We start from the raw sequence: 24,388 nt of genomic DNA, 5'->3' as shown, positions 1-24,388 counted from the left end.
GGACTTCACTAAACCCCCTATTTATAATTTGAGTGATGGGGAGGAGATAAAAGAATTTGGTGAGGAAGAATGTGAACTTGAGGAAGCTTGGCGAGAGGTAGAACCTGAAGAACCTTGCAAAGTGGTGGACGCCTCTAGAAGAGGATGGACGGGAGTGGAATGTGCTTTCTCAAGACCGTTGGGAACTCCTCCACCTAGGTTGTCATCTAATTCTTCAATTGAGTGGGTAAAACTTCTAACTCTTAGCTTTATTATCCCACTTGAATTTGGTTTGCTTGAAACGGATGGCCAACTTAGGGCGCTTTGTGGAATTAAGTGTAAGAGGAGGATGTTTAGTGGTTGGCGTTGTAAGTCTAGGCTCATTATGGTCGGAAGCTCGAAATTGAAGAGCATGGATTGGTGTAGTGCTCGATTGAATGGGTCTAGGAGGATCGGTTGGTGCCTTCATGAGAATTCGTCCTCTCTACCACCCGGAGAAGATTACTATGATCAAATTGAAGATGGGTGTGAAAATAAGATATGGGATCCCGGATCACCACATAAAGACCAATTATGGGAGCTCGTATCTTGGGAAGAACTACCCTCAAGATTGGTGAAGACGGTTGGAAATTCTGACAACCGTTTGAGGAGCAAGCATCCTTGGAGGTTCAAAGATGAATACAAGCATAAGCCAACATGACAAGGAGCTTTCCAAATGTCCAACTTAAGGACTTAAACCAAAAGTGCTTGGTGGGAGACACCCCACCATGGCTCTTTCCATTCTCTTATAGATATAATGAATGAATGAATTGAGTTCCATTGTAAGTAGTTTCTTTACTCCTTTGCATAGTTTGTTTTGCTTGCTAGGTTGTTTATACATTTTATGCCTTGAATAAGGATGATTCTTTAAATTTGAGTTTTGCTTGGATTGCAAGTTTCATCAAATTGTTTGAAAAATCCTCAAAAATAAAAAAATATGGGTAATTTTGCATTTTTGCTTTTTTTTTTTCTGAGTCATAGGGAAGGTTAGGAGAACTTTGAGCTATTTCTAGTGTTTCTAAAAAAAAGGGAGGTAGGGACGCGTGCACACACTGTACGCGCATGCGTCGATATGTGAATACAACCCCTCATACGTGGAACCAGAGAGTTGGACGAGTTGGGTGCGAACGCTGGGCTTCTCGCACAACCTGCGATCTGCGCGGATGCGTACATCACGCGTACGCGTCATCGCGCACATCACGCATACGCGTCATCGCGCACTCCCTCCATCCACGCTTAAGCGCACCTGGTGCTTCCGCGTCAATTCCCCTTCGCTCCACCCACGTGCACGCGTCCAGGACGCGTACGCGTGGGATTAAAATCATAACCCAAGGGACGCGAGAAACCATTACCCTTCGCGTCTTTCCCCCTCTCTCTCTTCCAACGGCTCACTCACCCTCTCATCTCCCTCAACTCCCTGAACCACTACTGTCCGGCAACCTACCGCCGCAGTGCCACCAAAACCCCTAATTTCTTTTATTCCTCCTCTCTCTTCTCTTCCCTCTCCCCTTCTCGCCTCTGCCTTTCAGTTCTCTCTCTCACCACCCCTCTTCGCACCGTCCTCTACCACTGTCCAACCGCCGCAGTCACCATTTCTGCCGGTACCCAAACCGCCATCACCACTCACACCAACTCACTCCTTTCTACCCTTTCCCCTTGTTCTCACCATTGCATCAGGAAGAGTTGCCCTCTCTGCTTTCCCCCTGCTCTGCTTCTCATCCTCTGCTCCACCGCGAGCACGACCAAGCCGCCACCATCTCTGGGTGGCATTACTGACTCGCCCTTCCATCCTCTAATTTCCAATCCCACTTCTGTTCTGCTACCCTTCCAGATTCCCCTACCTTCTGCTCTGTTTCTTTACTTTCCCTTATTAATTTTGTTTGTTAATTTTTATTAAATTAGCTTTTTGAATTCTGTTTGTTAGGATATATAGAGATGTATGCTGTTAGGTAGATAGGTTGTGGTTAGAAGATTCTAGGCCTGATAAGTGCTCTGTTCGTATTTACTTACTCCATACTGCTTATTTGCTGAGTAATGTTAGTTTCATGCTATATGCAACTATGTTACTGCAATGCTGCTCTTTTTTTTTCACTGCTGCCTTGCTGAGCTTCAATTGCGTAAATTATGTTTGATGCTACCTGTGCATATGTAATCCATACTTTTATCATGTTTGATGCAATTCTTGGATTTGTATGTGATTTTTGCTACTTTTTGCTATCCAGGAACATCCAAATTACTGCCGGAACGCTGCCCAAAATTTTTGAAAACTACCTAGTGTTAAATTGTAAGCTATGAACGGATTTTACATCTTTTGACCATTGAACTCGTTCCAACCTATGCCAAGTTCAGTTCATATGCTAAATTGGCTAGCATTCCCATTTTCAATTCCATTCCCTTATGTGTGCATTGTTGATTGACAAGACTAAGGAACTATTTGACGAATTGTCAAATAGAACCTTAGTTGGCTGTGTCAACACGAACCTGGTTATGTTTTCACTAATACTAGTTTAAATCAAATGCCTTGTGTCTTCTTAGTTCAAGTGTAAGTTTCACCCCACTTAACCAACGAAGCCTACTTCCATGAGTTATCATTTGATTAAAACTTGTGTCCTCTTTATTAAGGTTCATTCATTTGTAAAAAAAAAAATGGTACATTTCACTAGTGTGATTCTTTTGACTCAAAACTATTTCCAATTTGCTTTCCATTACACTAGTGCATATTTCACTCTTTCAACACTAATTACTACAAACTTAGTGACCATGACATTGTTGATGATTTATTTTCCTATTGTTTGCTTTATCCAAATTCATATTTCATCATTAATGACTGCATCTTCCTCATGAATGTGAGTATGCTTATTTTCCATACTTTGTGCATTTCTTTTGATTGAGCCAATAATCGTCATACCACTAATCTTTGAACCGGTTCTCTAACTTCTAACTCGAATTAACCAACTAAGTTTTCTTTTTGCTTTCAAACTAACTCCTTCAATCATTCTTTTTGGTATGACGCTTCTTGGGCTTAATGAACAAGCATTGTGCAAATATGACTTGAATTCTTGGTTTGTGGCTTTGTTTGATTTCTGAATTTTGTTTCTTGCATTCCAAGAACTCTCATCTCCAAACTTACTTCATGATTACATATCAATCCTCTTATTTTCCGAATATGTCATTCTTTGCTTTGTTTTTCCTCTACGTGTCTTAATTGTTTATATCCTGTATCTCTTTTTCAGGATGGCCGACAGAGGAAAAGCCAAGGTCACTTCAAGAAAGAGGAAGAAACCTCAAGCCTTTACTCTTTTTCCTTTCTATGACTATGCCAAGAATCCTCTCAATGAGGAGGACAAGGCTAACCAGCAGCTCTCGCCTACAGATGCATATAGATTTCCTAACCTATACTGCGAGCTCCACTTCCCGACATACTGGAAGAAGAATCTGAACATAGAAAAGAAACTAGCCATCCCATCTGACTTGAGGCGAGCCATTTAGACACGTTTTCAGGGGATGGGCCTAGGTTTTATTGATAGGGAGCTAGGAACTTTACAGTAACTTCTTCAGACACACCCTTGATTCAGTCCACCTGCGAGGTGGTCAGACGTCAGATATTGGTTACGGAGGCAGCTATTTAGGATAGACTCCAATGTCTGCCTAAGACCAGTGGCACAAATGTCATTGAGCAGGCAGAAGTGTCGATCTATTGTATGATTGACGTTAGGATTTTTGCCAGTAAAAAATTTCATAAAAACAGTCGCGTTGTAGATATAGTCTCTAGACAGAAATCCCTTCGTACAAACGTTTTGGTTGTCACAAGTAACAAACCCCTTAAAATTGATAACCGAGTATTTAAACCTCGGGTCGTCTTCTCAAGGAATTGCAGGGAAGTATATTCTCATTATTGGTTATGAAGATTGTAAATTGGGGGGTTTTGGAAGTAAGGTGGGAATATGTTATATGACAAGTAAAATAAAACAATAATAATAAAATCTCTTGGCAAGGTATAAGAAATTGGAAGTCCAGACTTAGTTATCCTTATCAATAATAATGAAAGTCGAATCTTAATTCCACTTGGTCAACCTTTACTAAAATAAAGGAAAGTCAAGGGACTAATTAGTTTGATCTTCGAATCCTATTTATTTCCTAAGAAAAGGTTGGGATTATTGAAGCTCAATTCAATTAGCAAAGATAACAGTTATCAATTATGCTGTTGAGTTGGATAATTCCTGAGTTACTGAATTCTTAACCAAGACCAAAAGGGGAAAAGTAAGTCTACTGGCATAAGAATGCCTTCAGATGGGAAGCAATAATCATGTAAATAAAAGAGAGCAATAATAACTGAAATACCTCAAATAACATTAATTCAAGTAATCTGGAACAGTTCATAAACTAAATTAGGAAAATAAATAAAAATAAAGAACCTGGGATTGAGAGTTACTCCTAAAACTAAGAGAAGTCCTAAATCCTAATCCTAAGAGAGAGGAGAGAACCTCTCTCTCTAAAAACAACATCTACTCCTAAAATTGTGAATGTGAAAGCCTGATTATGAATGGATGCATTCCTCCACTTTATAGCCTCTAATATGTATTTTCTGGACCGCAAACTGGGTCAGAAACAGCCCAGAATTCGCTGGTTGCGAATTCAAACACGCTGATTTTCGTCACTGTGACGCGGCCGCATGGGTCACGCGGTTGCGTCGCCTAGCCTCAGGGCAACCATGACATATTATATATCAAATCGAAGCCGCGGACGTTAGCTTTCCAACACAACTAGAACCACATCGTTTGGACCTCTGTAGCTAAAGTTATAGCCGTTTGAGTGCGAAGAGGTCAGGCTGGACAGCTTAGTAATTTCTCCAACTTCTTGTATTCCTTCCACTTTTGCATGCTTCCTTTCCATCCTCTGAGCCATTCCTGCCCTGTAATCTCTGAAATCACTTAACACACATATCAAGGTATCTAATCGTAATAAGAGAGGATTAAACATAGGGAACTTAAGGCCAAAGAAGCATGTTTTCAATCATAGCACAAAATCAGGAAGGAAATATAAAACCATGCAAATATTATGAATAAGTGGGTAAATAATTGATAAAATTCCCTCAATTGAGCACAAGATAAATCATAAAATAGTGGTTTATCAACCTCCCCACACTTAAACACTATCATGTCCTCATGCTAAACTCAAGAGAAGCTTATAAAGATGAAGAGGAATGGTAGAATGCATGAAATGCAACCTATCTGTATGAATGCAACTATATGCAGAATGTTTCTACCTACTTGGTTAAAAGTAAACAAATCTTTTAAGAACATACATGAACCGGATTTCACTAATTCAAATCATAAAAATGAAGTACAAATAGACTTGCAGAAGAAAATAGCTCATGAAAGCCGGAACAAAGAATCGAGCATCGAACCCTCACTGGTAGTGTATACACTCTAATTACTCAAGTGTTTAAGGTTCGATTCTCTCAATTCTCCACTAACCTTGCTTTCTAAGGCTTGCTCTTCATCTAACAATTAACATAAATTTAATGCACAGATACACATATCAAGAGGTCTTTTAAGGGTTGTAATGGGGTTAGGGTCAAGGTAGGATTGTATTTGGTCAAGTGGACTAAAATCTGAATCCTTAATTAACTTAAATTTTTTTCACCTAACTTTAGACAATCCATGTAATTAAAGTACAAAACCTAACTGTCCATTAACCATGTTTTTCACATATTCATACATTCTAATTTCAAGTACAACTCATATGCATTGCTTTCACCACATATTTTGGGGCATTTTGTCCCCTTTTACTTATTTGCTCTTTCTCTTTTTTTCTTTTTCTCTCTCTTTTTTTTTATACATATATAATTTTTTTTTCTTTTGTTTTTCTCAATGCATATGATTAATTTATTGAATACATGAATCATGTTCTAAACACTTCTTTCACATTTTCATAAAGATATATAATACCCAATTCTTAAACCAATTGTTTCCAAATCCACTTTTCTCCACACTTAATTCATGAGCACTTTCACTAGTCTAAGCTAACCAAGGATTCAAATTAAGGACATTATTGTTTTTCGCTTAGAGTTAATGATGTGCTAAAGTAAAGAACAAAGGGGTAAAATAGGCTCAATTTGGTTTGCAAAGGATAATGAAAGGTAAGGCCATATGGGTACGTAAGTTCAGTGAAACAAAGGCCTCAATCATGTAAGTGTATGCATACATCAAATTATGGAAATATAGAATTAAGCAAGACAAATATTACAAATTTAGAGAGAAAAATACACACGAAAATAGAATATTGGTTGATAAAATGCAACCAATTTAAATAAGCTCAAAATCTCACTGGTTTTGTGTGTTCGAGCTCTAAACCATGTTCCAGTATAATATCTCTTCAAACAAGTGTAACATTAAATTTTATTCAAATTAGTGAAATTCTCTAAAAATTTTCTTGAAAAAGAAAATATTACTTCAACCAAGTGGTAAAATATGCAAAAAATCAAACAAATATGCAATCAAACATGCAAATGCAACAATGAACAAACAAAAAAAATAAAAAAAAATTTGGTGTTGAGTCAAGAAATAACTAACCCATGGAGATCGGTATCGACCTCCCCCACACTTAAAGATTGCACCGTCCTCGGTGCATGCTGAGATGTGCAAGTGGACGGGTGGCTTCAACTGATACTTTTCGCTATAGATTGTGCAGATTGACTTGCTTGTCTCCCTATGTAAGCGTCTTCCGGTTCTCTTCCTGGTGGCCATCCTGAAAGAAAAAGGGAAGAAGGGTAACCCAATAATAGAGATAAGAAAATAAATGAAGTATGGTTGGGTTAATGCCAAATGATAAGGGTCTCATTTACATGGAAGCTTCAACATGTACGTGAGAAAATAATATAAGCACATGGCACACCAGTGGTGCAAAATTTGCAACAATGGAGAAGAGAGTGGGGAAAGAGAGATAATATAAATTCATGTCAATGCAAGAGTAATACAGATATAAAAGATTGGCATTGATTTAAATAATATTACTCAATAAGAATGAAACAAGTCACTAAGCACCAAGAAAATACCAGAAAAGATGTAACAGTTGAATAAGAACATTTGAACACCAATAATAATTTTAAAAATATGAAATGAATGAAAGTATGCAAATAAATTAAATAAAATAGAATGGAAGTTAGAGAAAATAAGAAAGCAAGAAGAAAGAAATAAGAAAAGATAAGAAAAATAAGGATTAGAGAAGAAAAGATAAGAAATTTGGCTGATCTGGATATTCTGTGCGCCGCTTGTGACGCGGACGCGTGAGTGACGCGGTCGCGTGGTGCGCAATAAGGTCAGGTGATGCGGATGCGTGAGTCATGCGATCGCGTGGCCTGTTTTGTGCGATTGGCGCGAGTGCAGCCTTGCGGTCGCGCAACTCTTTGTTCGAAACTCTTTTTGTCAAAAATCTGGGTGACGCGATCGCGTGGTTGACGCGGTCGCGTGGGTGGCCATCTTTTGAAAACGACGTGAACGCGTGGGGCACGCGTTCGCGTGGGAGGGCTTGGGCTTCCAGCACGAGTCCAGCCCAACTCCAGCTCAACCTTCTGCCAAGTACCCATTTACGTCGACTTCTCAGAGCCACGCGATCGCGTGGGAAGCTATTTTTCCAAATGACGCGGCCGCGTCAGCGACGCGGTCGCGTGGATCCATTTGTGCCATTAGCGCGCCTCCAGCCACGCTTTCGCGTGACTCTCTGTTCAATTCTTTTCGTCCCAACGCACACAAGACGCGGACGCGTCGGTGATGCTGTCGCGTCGCGTGCGAAAAATCCCTTTTTTTTATAATCTGAAAAATGAAGAATGCAGTGTTAATATGAATGTGAAGCAAAACTCCAGGTTCAATATAATAAAATAAAATAAAATAAAACTAGAAAACAAATAAAACTAAATAAAAATGAAAAAGGAACAATCATACCATGGTGGGTTGTCTCCCACCTAGCACTTTTAGTTAGAGTCCTTAAGTTGGACATTTGATGAGCTTCCTGTTATGGTGGCTTGTGTTTGAACTCATCCAGGAATCTCCACCAATGTTTGCAATTCCAATATCCTCCGGGGTCCCAAACTAGGCATGTAAAGCCTTTGAGTAGCTTCAAACAGATTCTTAGGCTCCCGGGGTGTCGGATGTCAGAACAGATTCCAGGATCCCAAATCTTGCTTTTACACCAATCTTTGTCGGGATCTGTATTTTTCCAACTGGGTGATAAGTAATTTGAATTCTCACTGCAGCTACCAAACAGCTTCCTAGACCCATTCAGTTGAGCTTTACACCTACCTTTGCGTTTAAACTTAAAGCCTCCAACCATGATGAACCTTGCAGGACAATTCTTACCACTGACCATCTTCCTCTTACTCTTAATGCCACAAAGAGCTCTAAGTTGACCATCCGTCTCCAGTAGCCCATATTCAAGTGGAATTAGAAAGCTAAGGGATATAAATTTTACCCACTTGAATGTTGTGAAGGATGATGGCAACTTAGGGAGAGGTATTTTTAATGAAATTGCAAGCTCTACTCCCTTATGCTCTTCTCTGATAATTATCACCTCTTTGTAAGCTTCTTCAATTTCAACCACTTCCTCTTGGTAGCTTTCTTCCAATTCAATCTTCTCTTCATTTCTTTCCAAGGGCATGGAAGGTTGTGCTTCTTCTTCTTGAATCTCCATCTCTTGATCAACCTCTTCCAAGTCTTCAACTGTGATATGCCTTGGAGGTTGTACACCCTCCTCAACATCAATTGCAACCGTCTTGGAAGGAGGCTCTATGTTTTGACTTTCCCAAGGAGGTTCAGCATCTCCTAAGTCTTCAACCAATTCTTCTTCTTCAATAATTCCGGCTTCCTCTACTTGTTCCAATACAAAGTCATGCTCCGTACTGTTCACTGGAGTTTCTAGTATCTCCTTCATACTACGTTCTTCATTAGATTGTCCACATGAAGCCATGGGGGTTCCTTGAGTGTCCAAACGTCGGGAAGCTAATTGACTCATTATTGCTTGCCCCAATTGATGAATGGTTGCCTAAAATCGATCCACTGTTTCTTTGAAATGATCCTTTGTCTCTTGATGCACTCGGCTTTCATAAATAGGATCATAGTGCTCTTGGATTGATGGATATAGAGATGATGAATATTGAAGTGGTGGTTCTTGTGAGTAATTGGGTTAGAATTGGGGCGGTTCTATATATGGCTCATAAGGTGGTTGGTATGGTGGTTGAGGGTTAGGATCATATGGAGGTGAATGGCGGAAAGGGGCTTGTGAGTTTGGTGGTCCAAAGTTATATTGAGGAGGGGGTTCATAGGCATATGGTGGTGGTTGTTGATAGTCCATTGGAGGTGGTTGTTGCCATGAGGATTGATCAAATCCTTGTGGCTCCTCCCATCTTTGATTATTCCAACCTTGATGCCTGTTCTCATTGTAATTTCTTCTTCCTGCAACATAATTGTAACCAGACTCGTAGCGATGGGGGTGAGAACTCATGATAGTAAATAAAAATTAAAAACAAAATTAAAAATATATTTCAATTAAAAGGTTATTTAAATTTTGAATTTGAAAATTAAATTTTGAAATTTGAAATTTGAAATTTGAAATTTTGAAATTTGAATTTTTGAAATTTGAATTTTAAATTTTTGAAATTTTGAAATTTTGAGTTTTAAAATTTGAATTTTTGAATTTAATGAGGAAAGAGAGAAACAATAAAATGACACCAAACTGAAAATTTTTTTTAGATCAAAACGAAGAAAACAACTAAGAACAACTTGAAGGTTAAGATGAACACGAAGAATGACTTGAAGATCAAGATGAACACCAAGAACAAAATTTTTTTTTGAAAAAATTTTTTAATAACTAAATAAAAACCAATAACCTCTTAATTTATGAAAAAGCAAAAATAATAACAAAAATAAAAATAAATAAACAAGTAAAAGAAAATATTTACAATAACCAATAATAAGGCACACGTTTGCAATTCCCCGGCAACGGCGCCATTTTGACGTTAGGATTTTTGCCAGTAAAGAATTTCATAAAAACAGTCGCGTTGTAGATATAGTCTCTAAACCGACAGAAATCCCTTCGTACAAACGTTTTAATTGTCACAAGTAACAAACCCCTTAAAATTGATAATCGAGTATTTAAACCTCGGGTCGTCTTCTCAAGGAATTGCAAGGAAGTATGTTCTCATTATTGGTTATGAAGATTGTAAATTGGCGGTTTTGGAAGTAAGGTGGGAATATGTTATATGACAAGTAAAATAAAACAATAATAATAAAATCTCTTGGCAAGGTATAAGAAATTGGAGGTCCAGACTTAGTTATCCTTATCAATAACAATGAAAGTCGAATCTTAATTCCACTTGGTCAACCTTTACTAAAATAAAGGAAAGTCAAGGGACTAATTAGTTTGATCTTCGAATCCTATTTATTTCCTAAGAAAAGGTTGGGATTATTGAAGCTTAATTCAATTAGCAAAGATAACAGTTATCAATTATGCTGTTGAGTTGGATAATTCCTGAGTTACTGAATTCTTAACCAAGACCAAAAGGGGAAAAGTAAATCTACTGGAATAAGAATGCCTTCAGATGGGAAGCAATAATCATGTAAATAAAAGAGAGCAATAATAACTGAAATACCTCAAATAACATTAATTCAAGTAACCTGGAACAGTTCATAAACTAAATTGGGAGAATAAATAAAAATAAAGAACCTGGGATTGAGAGTTACTCCTAAAACTAAGAGAAGTCCTAAATCCTAATCCTATGAGAGAGGAGAGAACCTCTCTCTCTAAAAACTACATCTACTCCTAAAATTGTGAATGTGAAAGCCTGATTATGAATCGATGCATTCTCCCACTTTATAGCCTCTAATCTGTGTTTTCTGGACCGTAAACTGGGTCAGAAACAGCCCAGAATTCGCTGGTTGCGAATTCAAACACGCTGATTTTCGTCACTGCGATGCGGCCGCATGGGTCACGCGGTCACGTTGCCTAGCGTCAGGGCAAGTATGGCATATTATATATCAAATCGAAGCCCCAGACGTTAGCTTTCCAATGCAACTAGAACTGCGTCGTTTGGACCTTTGTAGCTAAAGTTATAGCCGTTTGAGTGCGAAGAGGTCAGGCTGGACAGCTTAGTAATTTCTCCAACTTCTTGTATTCCTTCCACTTTTGCATACTTTCTTTCCATCCTCTGAGCCATTCCTGCCCTGTAATCTCTGAAATCACTTAACACACATATCAAGGCATCTAATGGTAATAAGAGAGGATTAAACATAGGGAACTTAAGGCCAAAGAAGCATGTTTTCAATCAAAGCACAAAATCAGGAAGGAAATATAAAACCATGCAAATATTATGAATAAGTGGGTAAAGAGTTGATAAAATCCACTCAATTGAGCACAAGATAAATAATAAAATAGTGGTTTATCAATGATCTTTGATTATGATGCTCTGAGGGATGTTATTGCCACCCTGAACGCCCCTTGGGTGATGGACGCTAACAACAAGAAGCCCAAGGGGATGCTGTTTACTTATCTTTCTAGGGAGGCCAGGACGTAGCAGCAAATCTTTGCCCATTACGTCATGCCAACTGCCCACTTTACTGAAATTCCAGTAGACATGCTCGTCCTGATCGGATGTGTTATGGAGGGGAAGGAGGTATACTTCCCCCGAGTGATCAGGAGATACATGTGGCGAGCACATGTTCGTGGCATACTTCTATTTCCCACCTTGGTCACCGAGATGATTCAGCTGGCCGGTGTCCCATGGGACGCAGATGATGAGACACCACCCCCTGACCACGGAAAGGAGGAAGTGATTCCGTGGGGGTCATGGGTGCATGAGAAACCCCCATTCCGGTGCCGCTCCAGAGCCAGAGTAGCAGCGACACTTGGCCCCTCTTCTTCCACAGCCGCAGCAGGTCCATCAGCACCCACAGTACCGGCACCACCACTAGCACCCCAGCTGACGTATCTCTTAGTACAGCATCTGATCCGCTTCATGGAGCGTAGCGAGCGCCGTATCATGCGACGCCTGGACAGAGGTGCTGGGCGTTGAGTTGCCCCCTCTTCCCGACTCTTCCGCATCTGAGGAGGAGGAGCACGAGGAGGAGCCAGCTCAGATAGAGGCACCTTTACAGACACAAGCCGTCCCAGAGGCTCAGTAGCCCCCTGAGGAGCCACAGCCTGAGGCCCAGCGGACAAATGCGACTGTTGACCCCCATTATGAGCCCGAGCAGTAGCATCGAGGACGATGCTTCATTTTAAGTGTGGGGAGGTCACAATCGTCACCGTCGGTGGATAGCAATTTTGGGGGTGAGCATTCCGGACATTTATCTCCTAGTTTATGTTATTTTGCTTTATTTTTGCATTTTATTTTTTTAGGATTATTGTATATACTAATATTGTGGATACTAATACTCTAGTTGTTGCATTTTGCACCTTAGATTGGATACATTTCATATTTTTAGTAGATTTTCTTTACAGAGTTGTCTTTGCTTATTTTAGCTTTTTGGTTGTGATTAAAAAAATATTTTGGATTGTTGAAACCTAGTTAACCCTTTTTGTTTATGAAATTTATTTTGATTGGAAAAGGGGTAAACTAAGGAATTTTTTTAAATTCTCAATCACAATATTTCATCAATAAGCTTAGTCAAAATGATGAAATTTTCCAAGGAACTCATCTATAGGGCACCACCCTAATTGATTGAAACTTTTTTTAGAACTTGCTTGAATATTATACACTTTGTGGAACATGTTTTGAGCTAAGAATACAAGCTTGTGAGATTTGAACCTAATGATGTGGTTACATCTTATAACCACTTATTTTTCTTCTTGTGTGTAATTGTTCTCTTTCTATGATTGTGATCCTTGATTTGTTTAAATCTATATGTCCATCATCCCTTGCATACATGCACATATATGATTGAGGCCATTGTTTCATTAGCTCACTTACCTAAATAACCTACCTTTTACTCTCCATTGTTAGCCAATTTTGAGCCTATGCTTCACCCAATTGTTCTTTATTTTAGCACATTACAAGCCTAAAGCGAAAAACAATAAAAGATCTTTGTTTGGATTTTTGATTAGTTTAGTCTAGTGAGAGTGTTTATTATTCAAGTTTGGGGAGAATTGGAAACATTGGTTGGGATAAAAGGGTGTTTTATATCTCTTTATTTGGAAATTGGGTGGATGCTCATGTATAGATTAAATGTATTAACCTTAGACATTGATATTCTTGTTTATAGTTTGAAAAAAAAAGGGGAGAAAAATAATAAATAAGGGGACAAAATGCCCCAAAGTAAAGTTCAATAAAATTAATGCATAAGTGTCGTAAAATGAAGAGAAAATGCATGAGTATGTGAAAAGTGAAGAATGGGTAGTTAGGTTAGCACTTAATTGTATAGGTTATTATATAGGTTAGGTGGGAAGTCTAGGTTAATCAAAGATTCAAATTTTAGTCCACTGAACTATATATGACCTTACCTTGACCCTAACCCCATTACAACCTTATGGAAAGTCCTCATGATGATTGTATGCATGCATTGAATGGTTGTTGATTGTTAGATGAGGAACAAATCTTGGAAAGCATGATTAGGGGACAATTGAGTGAATCAACCCCTAAACACTTGAGTGATTAGAGCGGATACACATCCGGTGAGGGTTCGATCGCTCAATTACATGGTTTCACTATGATCATTCTTCTTCATGCAAGTTTGTAAATCTTTTAATAATTCAATGCAATTGTGGGTTTGGTTTGGTTTGAATTGATTCCTATTGCTCTAGCCTTGTGCCTACACATTTTTTCTTGGAAGTTGAGTTTTTTTGACCAAGTGATTGCATTCATATAGATAGCTGCATTTAGATAGGTTACAATTAGGTAGTTTACATTGAATAAATGTTGATACCCTTTTGTCTCTTTCTTGATTTTAGCATGAGGACATGCTTAGTTTAAGTGTGGGGAGGTTTGATAAACCCCAATTTTGTGGTTTATCTTGTGCTTATTTTAGGGGATTTTATCACCTTTTCCCACATTTATTCAATGAATTAGCATGGTTTTGTAATTCTCCCGTAATTTGTGCTTAAGTGTAAAAACATGCTTTTTAGGCCCTTAAATTGGTGATTTTAATTCACTTTAATTCCATTCAATGCCGTGATGTGTTTGTTGAGTGATTTTAGGATTATAAGGCAAGCTAAGTATTGGATGGAAGAAATGAAGAGTAAAGCATGCAAGTGGAGAATTTATGAAGAAATGAGCAAAATGGAAAATTAAGGGCCACGCGTACGCGTCATGCACGCGTACGCGTGCATTGAAGATTCACAAGCCACACACACATATCAAGCACACGTACGCGTGAGTAGAGGTTTTGCCAGCGACGTGCATGCGTTAGGTACGTGCACGCGTCGATGTTCGCACGTGACCCACTTAAAGTGAAATCGCTGGGAGCGGTTTCTGAGCTGTCCAGGCCCAATTCCAACTCATTTCTGAGGGTATTTTATGCAGAATTCAATCTTGAGCAAAGGGGGAGCACTTAGTTAATCATGATGAGCCTTTAGTTAGTTTTCTAAAGAGAGAAGCTCCCTCTTCTCTCTAGAATAAGGTTAGGATTAGGTTAATTTCTCTTAAATCTAGATCTAATTTCATGTTTCCATCTTGTTTCCTTATGAATTCTTGCTTCTACACCTTCATTCTCTTAGTTTGTGATGTTAATTTTACTTTTATGCCTCTTTTATGTTCATGCACTCATGTTGGATTTGGATCTCTTTTAATGAAATTTGATGTTGATGCTCTTTTATTGTTGATTTGAGTTGTGATCTTACTTTTCTTGTAATTGGTAGTTGGTAGATTTATATTTCTTGCTCATGATGGTTATGAATCTTGTTAATTCTTGCATTTTGTGATATTTACTTTTCTTGCACACTAGGTGTTTGATAAAATATTTTCTTTGATTATTGAGTAGTTTTCCTTACTCTTGGCCTAGGCTAAGGGAATTGAGTGACCTTGAGTCATTGGGTCTCATTGAATTGGTGATTTGAGAACCCTTGGTGGTCAATTTGATAACCATTGCTACTAGCCTACTACTAAGTCAATTATTAGCTAGGTTGGGACTTATGGATTGATGTTGACTAAGCCATTTGACATACTTCAAGCATAGAAGTATACTTAATGAGCTTGGTTCCTCATAATTGTCAATATATGGTTTGTTGACTAGGATGGTGATCTCAATTACCTATGTCTAGCCAAGAGTTCTTTTCCTTCTTTTATTAATTCTTATTATTTACTTTCTTGCTATTTACTTTTCTTGCCAATTACAAATCAAACCCCCTTGCATCTTCATAGCCAATAATTAAACACTTTATTGCAATTTCTTGTGAGACGACCCGAGGTTTAAATACTTCGGTTAATTCTTATTGGGATTTGTACTTGTGACAACTCAAATTTTGATGTGAGAATTGTGTGTTGCTTTGGAGCTATGCTTACAACGAAGTTCTTATTTCTATAAGAGAAATTCTAAACCAACATGACAATTTTCTCATTATCACTCAGTCGTCTTTCTCTTCTTCTGAGGCGGCCCGTCATAGTCACTGTATGGCAGAAATGACTGTTTACTGATGTAGACAGACGTCCGGTCTCTTGGATGTCCCTCCACTCCAGATAAAGAGGCGAATCTGGTGATCAACAATGGTTCACCTTCCACATCGACTCTCTGATAAGGGGAAGAACAGAGATCTTTTTCCCTTCCAAAATAGCCCATAGCAAAACTGCCACATAGACTCTAATGTGCGTGGCTTGCGTGCTCGGTAGAATGTAGTCAGCAATGATCTGCTGCCAGATCCTTGCCTCAGGGTTTAGGTCCGTGCACGCAATGCTCAATGGAACCGCATTGTCTCCCTTAATGTACTCCCATCCGGCCTCAGGCAGGCCAATCTTTTCCAGGACCTTATCCAAGAACAGCTTGCCGATTGTCACGTCCTTCATTATTTGAGTATAAGCGTCATGAGCCGGCGGAATATGCGGAATATCCAAGAGGGCCTCTAAAGCAGTATCAGAGGTGTCCAGTGTGACACCTCTTAGAGAAACAGTTGGGGCATCCCTCTTTATGAAATTTGCGTAGAATTCTTTGACCTGGTGGTCATTGACTTCCATCGGATCAAATTCTACAAATTTCCAATGGTAAAAGCTTAATCTGTTAAGGATCTGATTCGCATATTTCTCAGGCAGGTTTAGCTTCTCTCATAGTGAAAGGCTCGTTTTTCCAGTTTCTTATATTGTTCTTGGGCTTCAGCGTTAATGAATGTGTCTGGTTGGTTACTCAGAGGCATAGGAGGAGGACGAGCCAAAGGATTGGCTTTCTCCTTCCCCTTGCAGGCCATCCTGAAAAAGACAAAAACAGAGTATAACTTAGGAGAAACAGATAAAAATCACAGAAAGAAGAAGGTTATAATCAAACAATTCAAGTATGAGCCAATAATATAAACAAACACTCAATTAAGGGAAAACATGTATAAAACAGTGAAATGCTGAAAAGAAAATGTATTTTCCCAAAATCAAGTAACTTAAGTGACAAATGAAGGAATGAACAATAATTAAAGCATACATATGACTTAGGTGTGCAATGCAAATAAATTGAATTTGAAAGAATTAATTATTGCAATTTTGCATTTGAAGTTGGAAGACTTAGCAAAAATTGGCATAAAAAGCAATAATCAATGCAACAGTGTGAGTATGCACTTATTCATGTTGAGAGGATAAGAAATGATTACATATACATAACTTCTTGTCCAAAGCAATACTTGGTTGAAAAACAAAATGTATTGCTCAAAAACATGAAGGAACAAGTTGCTATGTATATAGTCATTAATGTTGAAAACACATGAATAGGCACTTAATCAATTTACTCAAAAAGCAACATATGTACTGCTACAATTGGCACCAAACAGAATTCAAAATGTACAAGTCTAAGACTAGTTTGGTCTTTGAGCAAAAAGAAAAGAGCAGTTATTACATAATGCAGCTAATCAGTATGCCATATGAAAATATGCACAGCTAAGGTAACACCAACAGAATAAACACAGTTATAAATTTGAAGTTTAGATTGGTGTTCAAGCAAACGACACAAGGTTCATAATGAAAAATCAAAGCTCAGGTAGCATTGAAAATGAACAGGGGACTGCGCAAATATGCATTAAGATGCCAAATGAAAACAGAATTTGAAGCCCATGTTGATCAGACAAGAGAATCAAATTCAAAAATACTCATTTAGGCAATTCGTCAAGCATGTTATGTGCAGAGTCCGAAAACAGCATGCTAAGTTCAGTCACAGCAGGGTTTATAGTTCAATGTAGTAGTTAACCAATCCGACAAAAATTAGAAACAATCAATCCAGCATCAACATTCAATCCAAATAACAGAGGTCATCTAACCTAATGCCACCTAATCACTAAAACGAGATTAAAAACAGAATTAAAAGCAAGTAAATTAAAGCAGCAGAAAAATGCAACAGGGCAGGGAAAAGGGAAGAAGGTGGAACCTTCATTGCAAAAGAGAGGAATGAGGGAAGGAAGAAATGAGAGTGGAGGGCAGTGAGGCGCGGTCGTGGCGGCATAGAAGTTCGCCGCCATTTATGGTGTCTCGCCAGACTGAGGAACGCAGCTAGGGCAGTGGCGCGGACAGAAGGTAGCGCAGGAATAGGGGAGAAATGGAAGGATGTAGGAGAAGAGAGAGAAGAAGAATAATAGAAGAGAGAGAAAGGGGACGACGGTGGTCGCTGGCGGTGAAGCGGTCGGATGGAGGTGGTGGTTGGTGGTGTTTCGAAGAAGAAGAGAAAGGGGTGGTGGGGTATTTCAGAGAAAAGGAGAAGGAAAGAAGAAAAGGGTTTGGGAACTGATGAGGCGCGACTCTCTCTCTTTTCGAATTAACGTTCGAAAAGTGACCTGTGCGGACGCACAAGGTCGTGTGCGACCGCACACAAGGAAGAAAGGGGGGTTATGTGCTCGCACATAGGCGTGCGGGCGCTGCAGACGAACAAAAGGGGATAGGGGGTTGTGTTCAGATGCACAAGGGGTGCGTTTGTTGTAAGCAGAGAGGTTGCCAAGGTCTGTGTGGGCGCACACAGCTATGCGCTCACACAAGTGGTTTTTTTTTTAGAATAATAGGGTGACGTTTGCGGTCGCACGCAGGGTGTGCGGTCGTGCAAGGAGAAAAGAACGGTAGTATACACACGCACAAGCCGTGCACGTGCTGTGAACAGAGGGTGTGTTGAGGGGTGTGCGTGCGCACATTCCTATGCAGACGCACAAGAACGGGAAAACAAGGGAGCCGTGTGCGTGCACGAGGCTGTGCGGACGCACAGGACTCTGTTTCTACAACAACAATTTTGTCTCTAAGGCACCAAACTTGACATCCAAAATAGGTTTTCATGTTCCAAAACATCATAAAACTCCCAAAAACATATTATTTTACTAAAATTACCTAACAGACTTTAAAATAAAACTAACCAACCAAGCAAAATAACCAATTATTCATGAAACAAAAGCTAAAAGAGAGAAAGTTAGAAGGATATTACCATGGTGGGGTGTCTCCCACCTAGCACTTTGGTTTAAAGTCCTAAAGTTGGACTTGGTGAGGAGATCCTTGTTAGGGCGGCTTATGTTTCCACTCCTCCTTGAATCTCCAACCAAGTTTGCTATTGATTCGACCTCCGGGGTCCCAAATGAAATGCATCAAACTGCTAAGAGACTTCAAGCTAGAAATCAGGATCCTTAAGTGTTGATCCTTGAAATTAATTCCTGGATCCCATACTTGAGTTCCTCTATCACCATTGACATGCTTGTGCACTCCCTGGAATCCACTAAATTGACTCTTGCACCAAAATTGAGCTCCAAATGTTGAGATGGCTCCTTTGATGAACTTTCCATTTTCTTGCCACATAACATTCTTATCTCCACCATCCACTACTCCAAGAAAGGTTTGAAGTTAACAATACGTCTCCAAGACGGCATATTGATGTGGGCCTAGAAAGCTTATTAGAGAGGTCTTCACCCACTCAATTCATTCTTTCACAACTATCTTCGCTTATCAGTGAATAGAACTTTCTGCAACTTCCTCTAAACCTTCCTCATCATCACTCAAGTTGAAAATTGGAGGTTGTGTGAAGTCCACATCAACATCTCCTTAAAAATCTAATAAGGGAGGGTCATGAAGGTCATCGGCGGGGTTGACCAAGTTGGACAAAAAATCTTGAATGATGGAATCCTCTTGATCACTTCCTATGAACTCTTCATTTATCTCCTCTTGTGCTTCATGTTGTGACTTGATATCTTCTACTTGATTTTGCAATTCTTCATTCACTCCACGCTTTTCACTTGGTTCTATGAATTCATCCACTAGAATTTCTTGGTCATGGCATGAACGTAATGAGGCTAACCGGTCAAGAGTTTTCGCTACTGTAGACATGACTTTCTATTGCTTCTTCCAAAACTCTTGTTGTTCTTGAATGAGGATGAAAAGTGCTTCTTGTGTGGCTTGATCCATATGTGAAGATGAAGATTGAGGTGATGAAGGTTGACAATTGAACTCATGAGGATAAGGGTTATGGTTTTATATGTAGTGAGGTGGTGGTGTATAGAATTGGTGACTAAAAAGGTAGGTGTTTGGGTTCCATTGGGGTGCATTGTGGTAATGGTGTGAAAAAGTCATAAAGAGGGCATAAACAAAACTTACTAACAAAAGCAAACAAACAACCAAAAAGTGCTATTTACATTATTAACATATTCACAACAACCAAAAGATATAACACCGTTTGCATTCCCCGGCAACGGCGCCAAATTTGATAAGAGAAATTTTTCATTGATTTGGAATCAAGAATCAATTCGTTAGTAGCATAGTCCAAACCGACAACTAATTCTCAAGATCAAATATTAAATTCAATGCAAAATATAAACCGAGAGTCTTTCAACCTCGGGTCATTCTCCCTAGGATGCAATCGAAGTGTTTCTCTTTCGGTTGTTAAGAGGACAAAAGGGGTTTTGCAATCAAAGAACAAAATATTAAAAGAACCAAGAAATAAAAGAACTAAGCAATGAGCAAAAATGTAATTAATGCAATCAAAGAGAAATGAGATCAAAACTAGTGAAAATGCTATAAATACAATAAAGAGCCTTGTCTTGGGAATGAGAGGTTAAGGAATCCTATCATTGCCATAACCACAACTACGGTAATTATCATGAGTCAATCTCGCTTAGTTAACCCCAACCATCGAGGAATAAGTCAAGCAAGCATAATTGACCTTCATCCATAAGTCCTAATCAACTTACCAAACTAGTTGATAAAAGGCTAGCGTCAATGGAAACAAGAGTCAACTAACTACCCAAGAATTACCACTAAATGTCAGACATTATGACTCTAGTATCCTAGGAATTCAAATCCCAAGCCAAGGTGTGAAAATCTACTCAATTTCTAAGGTTGGCATTTTCACAAACACCTTGTGTGCATAAAAGTAAAACATGGAAAATTGCAAAGTGAAATGGAAAACTATAACCAACTATCAACAAAACCAATTATAGACAAGCAATTAAACATAAAGGAAGCATGAAACATTAAATTCATCAATCAAAATTTCAAGTAACATAAAATTGCAGGTATAAACAAAGTAACTTGAACCAAAGGAAATTGAAGATAAAGACAATGTAATTAAAGAGGAATTAAAGAGTACTTACAATTAAAGAAGCAAAATCAAAGATCAAAGCTTGCTATAAAATGCTACAATAGAAATTGAGAATGAAACCCTAAGTGAGCTCTTGATGAGCGGATAATTTATACGCTTTTTGGCATTATTTTTACATAATTTTCAGTATAATTTAGTTAGTTTTTAGTATATTTTTATTAGTTTTTAATTAAAATTCACATTTTTGGACTTTACTATAAGTTTGTGTATTTTTCTGTGATTTCAGGTATTTTCTGGCTGAAATTGAGGGACTTGAGCAAAAATCAGATTCAGAGGTTGAAGAAGGACTGCAGAGGCTGTTGGATTCTGACCTCGTTGCACTCAAAGTGGATTTTCTGGAGCTACAAAAGTCCAAATGGCGCGCTCTTAATTGCATTGGAAAGTAGACATCCAGGGCTTTCCAGAAATATATAATAGTCCATACTTTGATTAAGGATAGACGACGTAAACTGGCATTGAACACCAGTTCCATGCTGCATTATGGAGTCAAACGCCAGAAATAGGTTGCAAAGTGGAGTTAAACGCCAGAAACAGGTTACAAACTGGCGTTCAACTCCAAGAAAGACCTCTACACGTGTAAAGCACAATGCTCAGCCCAAGCACACACCAAGTGGGCCCCGGAAGTGGATTTCTACATCATTTACTCATCTCTGTAAACCCTAGTAACTAGTTTAGTATAAATAGGACTTTTTACTATCTTTCTAGGGGACCTTTGATTAGTTTTATGCTATCTTAGACTTTCATGGGGGCTGGCCATTCGGCCATGCCTGGACCATTATCATTTATGTATTTTCAAACGGAAGAGTTTCTACACACTATAGATTAAGGTGTGGAGCTCTGCTGTTCCTCATGAATTAATACAAAGTACTACTGTTTTTCTATTCAATTCAAGCTTATTCCTATTCTAAGATATCCATTCGCACCCAAGAACATGATGAATGTGATGATTATGTGACGCTCATCATCATTCTCACTTATGAACGCGTGCCTGACAAACACTTCCGTTCTACATGCAAACAAGCTAGAATGAATATCTCTTAGATATCTAATACAGAGGACCGAGTCCGAGATATTAGAATCTTCGTGGTATAAGTGATGCACGGAAACTTGTCTCTCAACAATTTTCCTTCGGCAAGTATACCGAATTGTCGTCAAGTAAAAACTCACAATAGAGTGAGGTCGAATCCCACAGGGACTGATTGGTCAAGCAACTTTAATTGGAAGAATGTTCTAGTTGAGCTAAGCAGAATTTGGTTTGAGAGTTACAGGAAATTAAATGGCGGGAAAGTAAATAGCAGAAAATGTAAATGCTGGAAGTAAAGAGCTGAAAATAAACGGCGGAAAGTAAATTGCAGGATTGTAAATGGGAATGGAGAAGATGCTCATAAAAGTAAATTACAGAAATTAAAAAGAATGGGTAAGATCAGAATGGGGAATTCATTGGGTTTAGGAGATGTTGCATTCTCCGGATCAAGTTTATTTTCATCTCTTCCTCAATCAATGCGTTCATTGATCTCCTTGGCAATCTTAAGTGATCGAATTACAATTCCTTGTAATTCAATCTCTCAAATCTTGATCAATAGCCAATTCCTTGGTCAATTGCTCATGAGAAGAGATGAAGTATAGTCACTGATTATACCACATGCATTCCCAAATCAAGTGTAGGTAGAATTATAGTCACCATATCCTTCCAACCCCAATTTGGTCCAACATGAGAAAGCATTTCTAGCATGATCTCTTCATTCCTCTTTGCCTCTGCATTCACTCCCTCTTGGGTTACTGATGAGGTGGTGATTGCTGCTACTTGGTTCCTCTCCATCTTCTTGGTGAGGTCAGCCAGCTGCTTAGTAATAAGCTTGTTTTGGGCCAGCAGTGCATCCACATTGTTTAGCTCCATCGCTCCTCTAGTGTTGCCTCTTTCAGAAGCATAGAAGTAGTCATTCTCAGCTACAGTCTCAATGACATCTATGGCTTCTTCAATGGTCTTCTTCTTGTTTAGAGATCCCCCGGATGAATGGTCTACTGCCTTCTTTGATTCATAAGAAAGGCCTTCATAGAAAATGTGTAGCTGCACCCATTCATTGAACATATCTGGTGGACACCTTCTTGTCAGGTCCTTAAACCTCTCCCATGCTTCATATAGAGTTTCACCATCTTGCTGTCTGAAGGTTTGCACCTCAGCTCTCAGTCTGTTGATCCGTTGAGGAGGATAGAATCTTGCCAAGAATTTGTTCACCACATCTTCCCAGGTTGCTAAACTCTCCTTTGGGAAGGATTCTAGCCATTTAGATGCCTTGTCCTTGAGTGAGAAAGGGAACAGAAGTAATCTATAGGTGTCAGGATGAACACCATTAGACTTCACAGTATCACATATCCTCAGGAAGGTGGTTAGATGTTGATTGGGGTCTTCTTGGACACTCCCTCCGGATGAACAATTGTTCTGAACAAGGGTGATGAGCTGTGGCTTTAGTTCAAAGTTGTTGGCATGTATGGTTGGCCTTTGGATGCTACTCCCGCAATTTCCTGGGTTTGGATTGATATACGAACCCAGAACCCTTCTCTCTTGCCCAGCCTGATGTGCTGGACCTTCTCGGCCATGGTTGTGAGCCTCTTCTTCATGATGGTTCTCCATATTCTCATCCATATCTGGTTCAAAGTACTCCTCCTCTTCCTCAGCACCAACTACTCTCTTTCCTCTTGCTTCCCTCCTTAATCTAAGGAAGGTCCTCTCAGGTTCAAAATCAAAAGAAGTTGAAGCCCCGCTTCTTCTCCCTGTCATACAACCAACAAGGCACAAGCAAGGAAATAGATGCAGAAAGTAATTTCTACAGAAATATTGTTAGTGTGAGTAATGCAATATATCAAACAGTTAGTGGGTTAGTGGACTGAACTGTAAACAACTAAGAAAATGGGTAGGGGAAGGGGAAGGAAATAACTGAACAGAAAGTAAATTACTCAAATGAACTTAAATCAAACAAAAGAAAAATGCTCAATCTAGTTATCCTCCAATTTAATCATTGTTGATACAAAATCAATCCCCGGCAACGGTGCCATAAACTTGATGCACGGAAACTTGTCTCTCAACAGTTTTCCTTCGGCAAGTATACCGAATTGTCGTCAAGTAAAAACTCACAATAGACTGAAGTCGAATCCCACAGGGATTGATTGGTCAAGCAACTTTAATTGGAAGAATGTTCTAGTTGAGCTAAGCAGAATTTGGTTTGAGAGTTGCAGGAAATTAAATGGCGGGAAAGTAAATAGCAGAAAATGTAAATGCTGGAAGTAAAGAGCTGAAAATTAATGGCGAAAAGTAAATTGTAGGATTGTAAATGGGAATGGGGAATATGCTCATAAAAGTAAATTGCAGAAATTAAAAAGAATGGGTAAGATCAGAATGGGGAATTCATTGGGTTTAGGAGATGTTGCATTCTCCGGATCAAGTTCATTTTCATCTCTTCCTCAATCAATGCGTTCATTGATCTCCTTGGCAATCTTAAGTGATCAAATTACAATTCCTTGTAATTCAATCTCTCAAATCTTGATCAATAGCCAATTCCTTTGTCAATTGCTCATGAGAAGAGATGAAGTATGGTCACTGATTATACCACATGCATTCCCAAATCAAGTGTTGGTAGAAT

The 24,388-nt window shown here is 38.9% G+C and overlaps 1 non-coding gene across 1 annotated transcript; it reads left to right on the top strand.

Annotated features, from left to right (window-relative positions):
• The first annotated feature begins 22,834 nt into the window (after positions 1 to 22,834).
• On the top strand, positions 22,835 to 22,941 carry LOC112752223 (small nucleolar RNA R71). Its single transcript, XR_003176668.1, has one exon. It is a non-coding gene; the product is annotated as a small nucleolar RNA R71 (small nucleolar RNA).
• The last annotated feature ends 1,447 nt before the right edge of the window (positions 22,942 to 24,388 follow it).

Source organism: Arachis hypogaea, chromosome 15, assembly GCF_003086295.3.
Source record: "Arachis hypogaea cultivar Tifrunner chromosome 15, arahy.Tifrunner.gnm2.J5K5, whole genome shotgun sequence".
NCBI classification, from domain to species: Eukaryota; Viridiplantae; Streptophyta; class Magnoliopsida; order Fabales; family Fabaceae; genus Arachis; species Arachis hypogaea.
The sequence above is the reverse complement of the archived record's forward strand: the minus strand, read 5'-3'. Positions and strand labels throughout refer to the sequence as shown.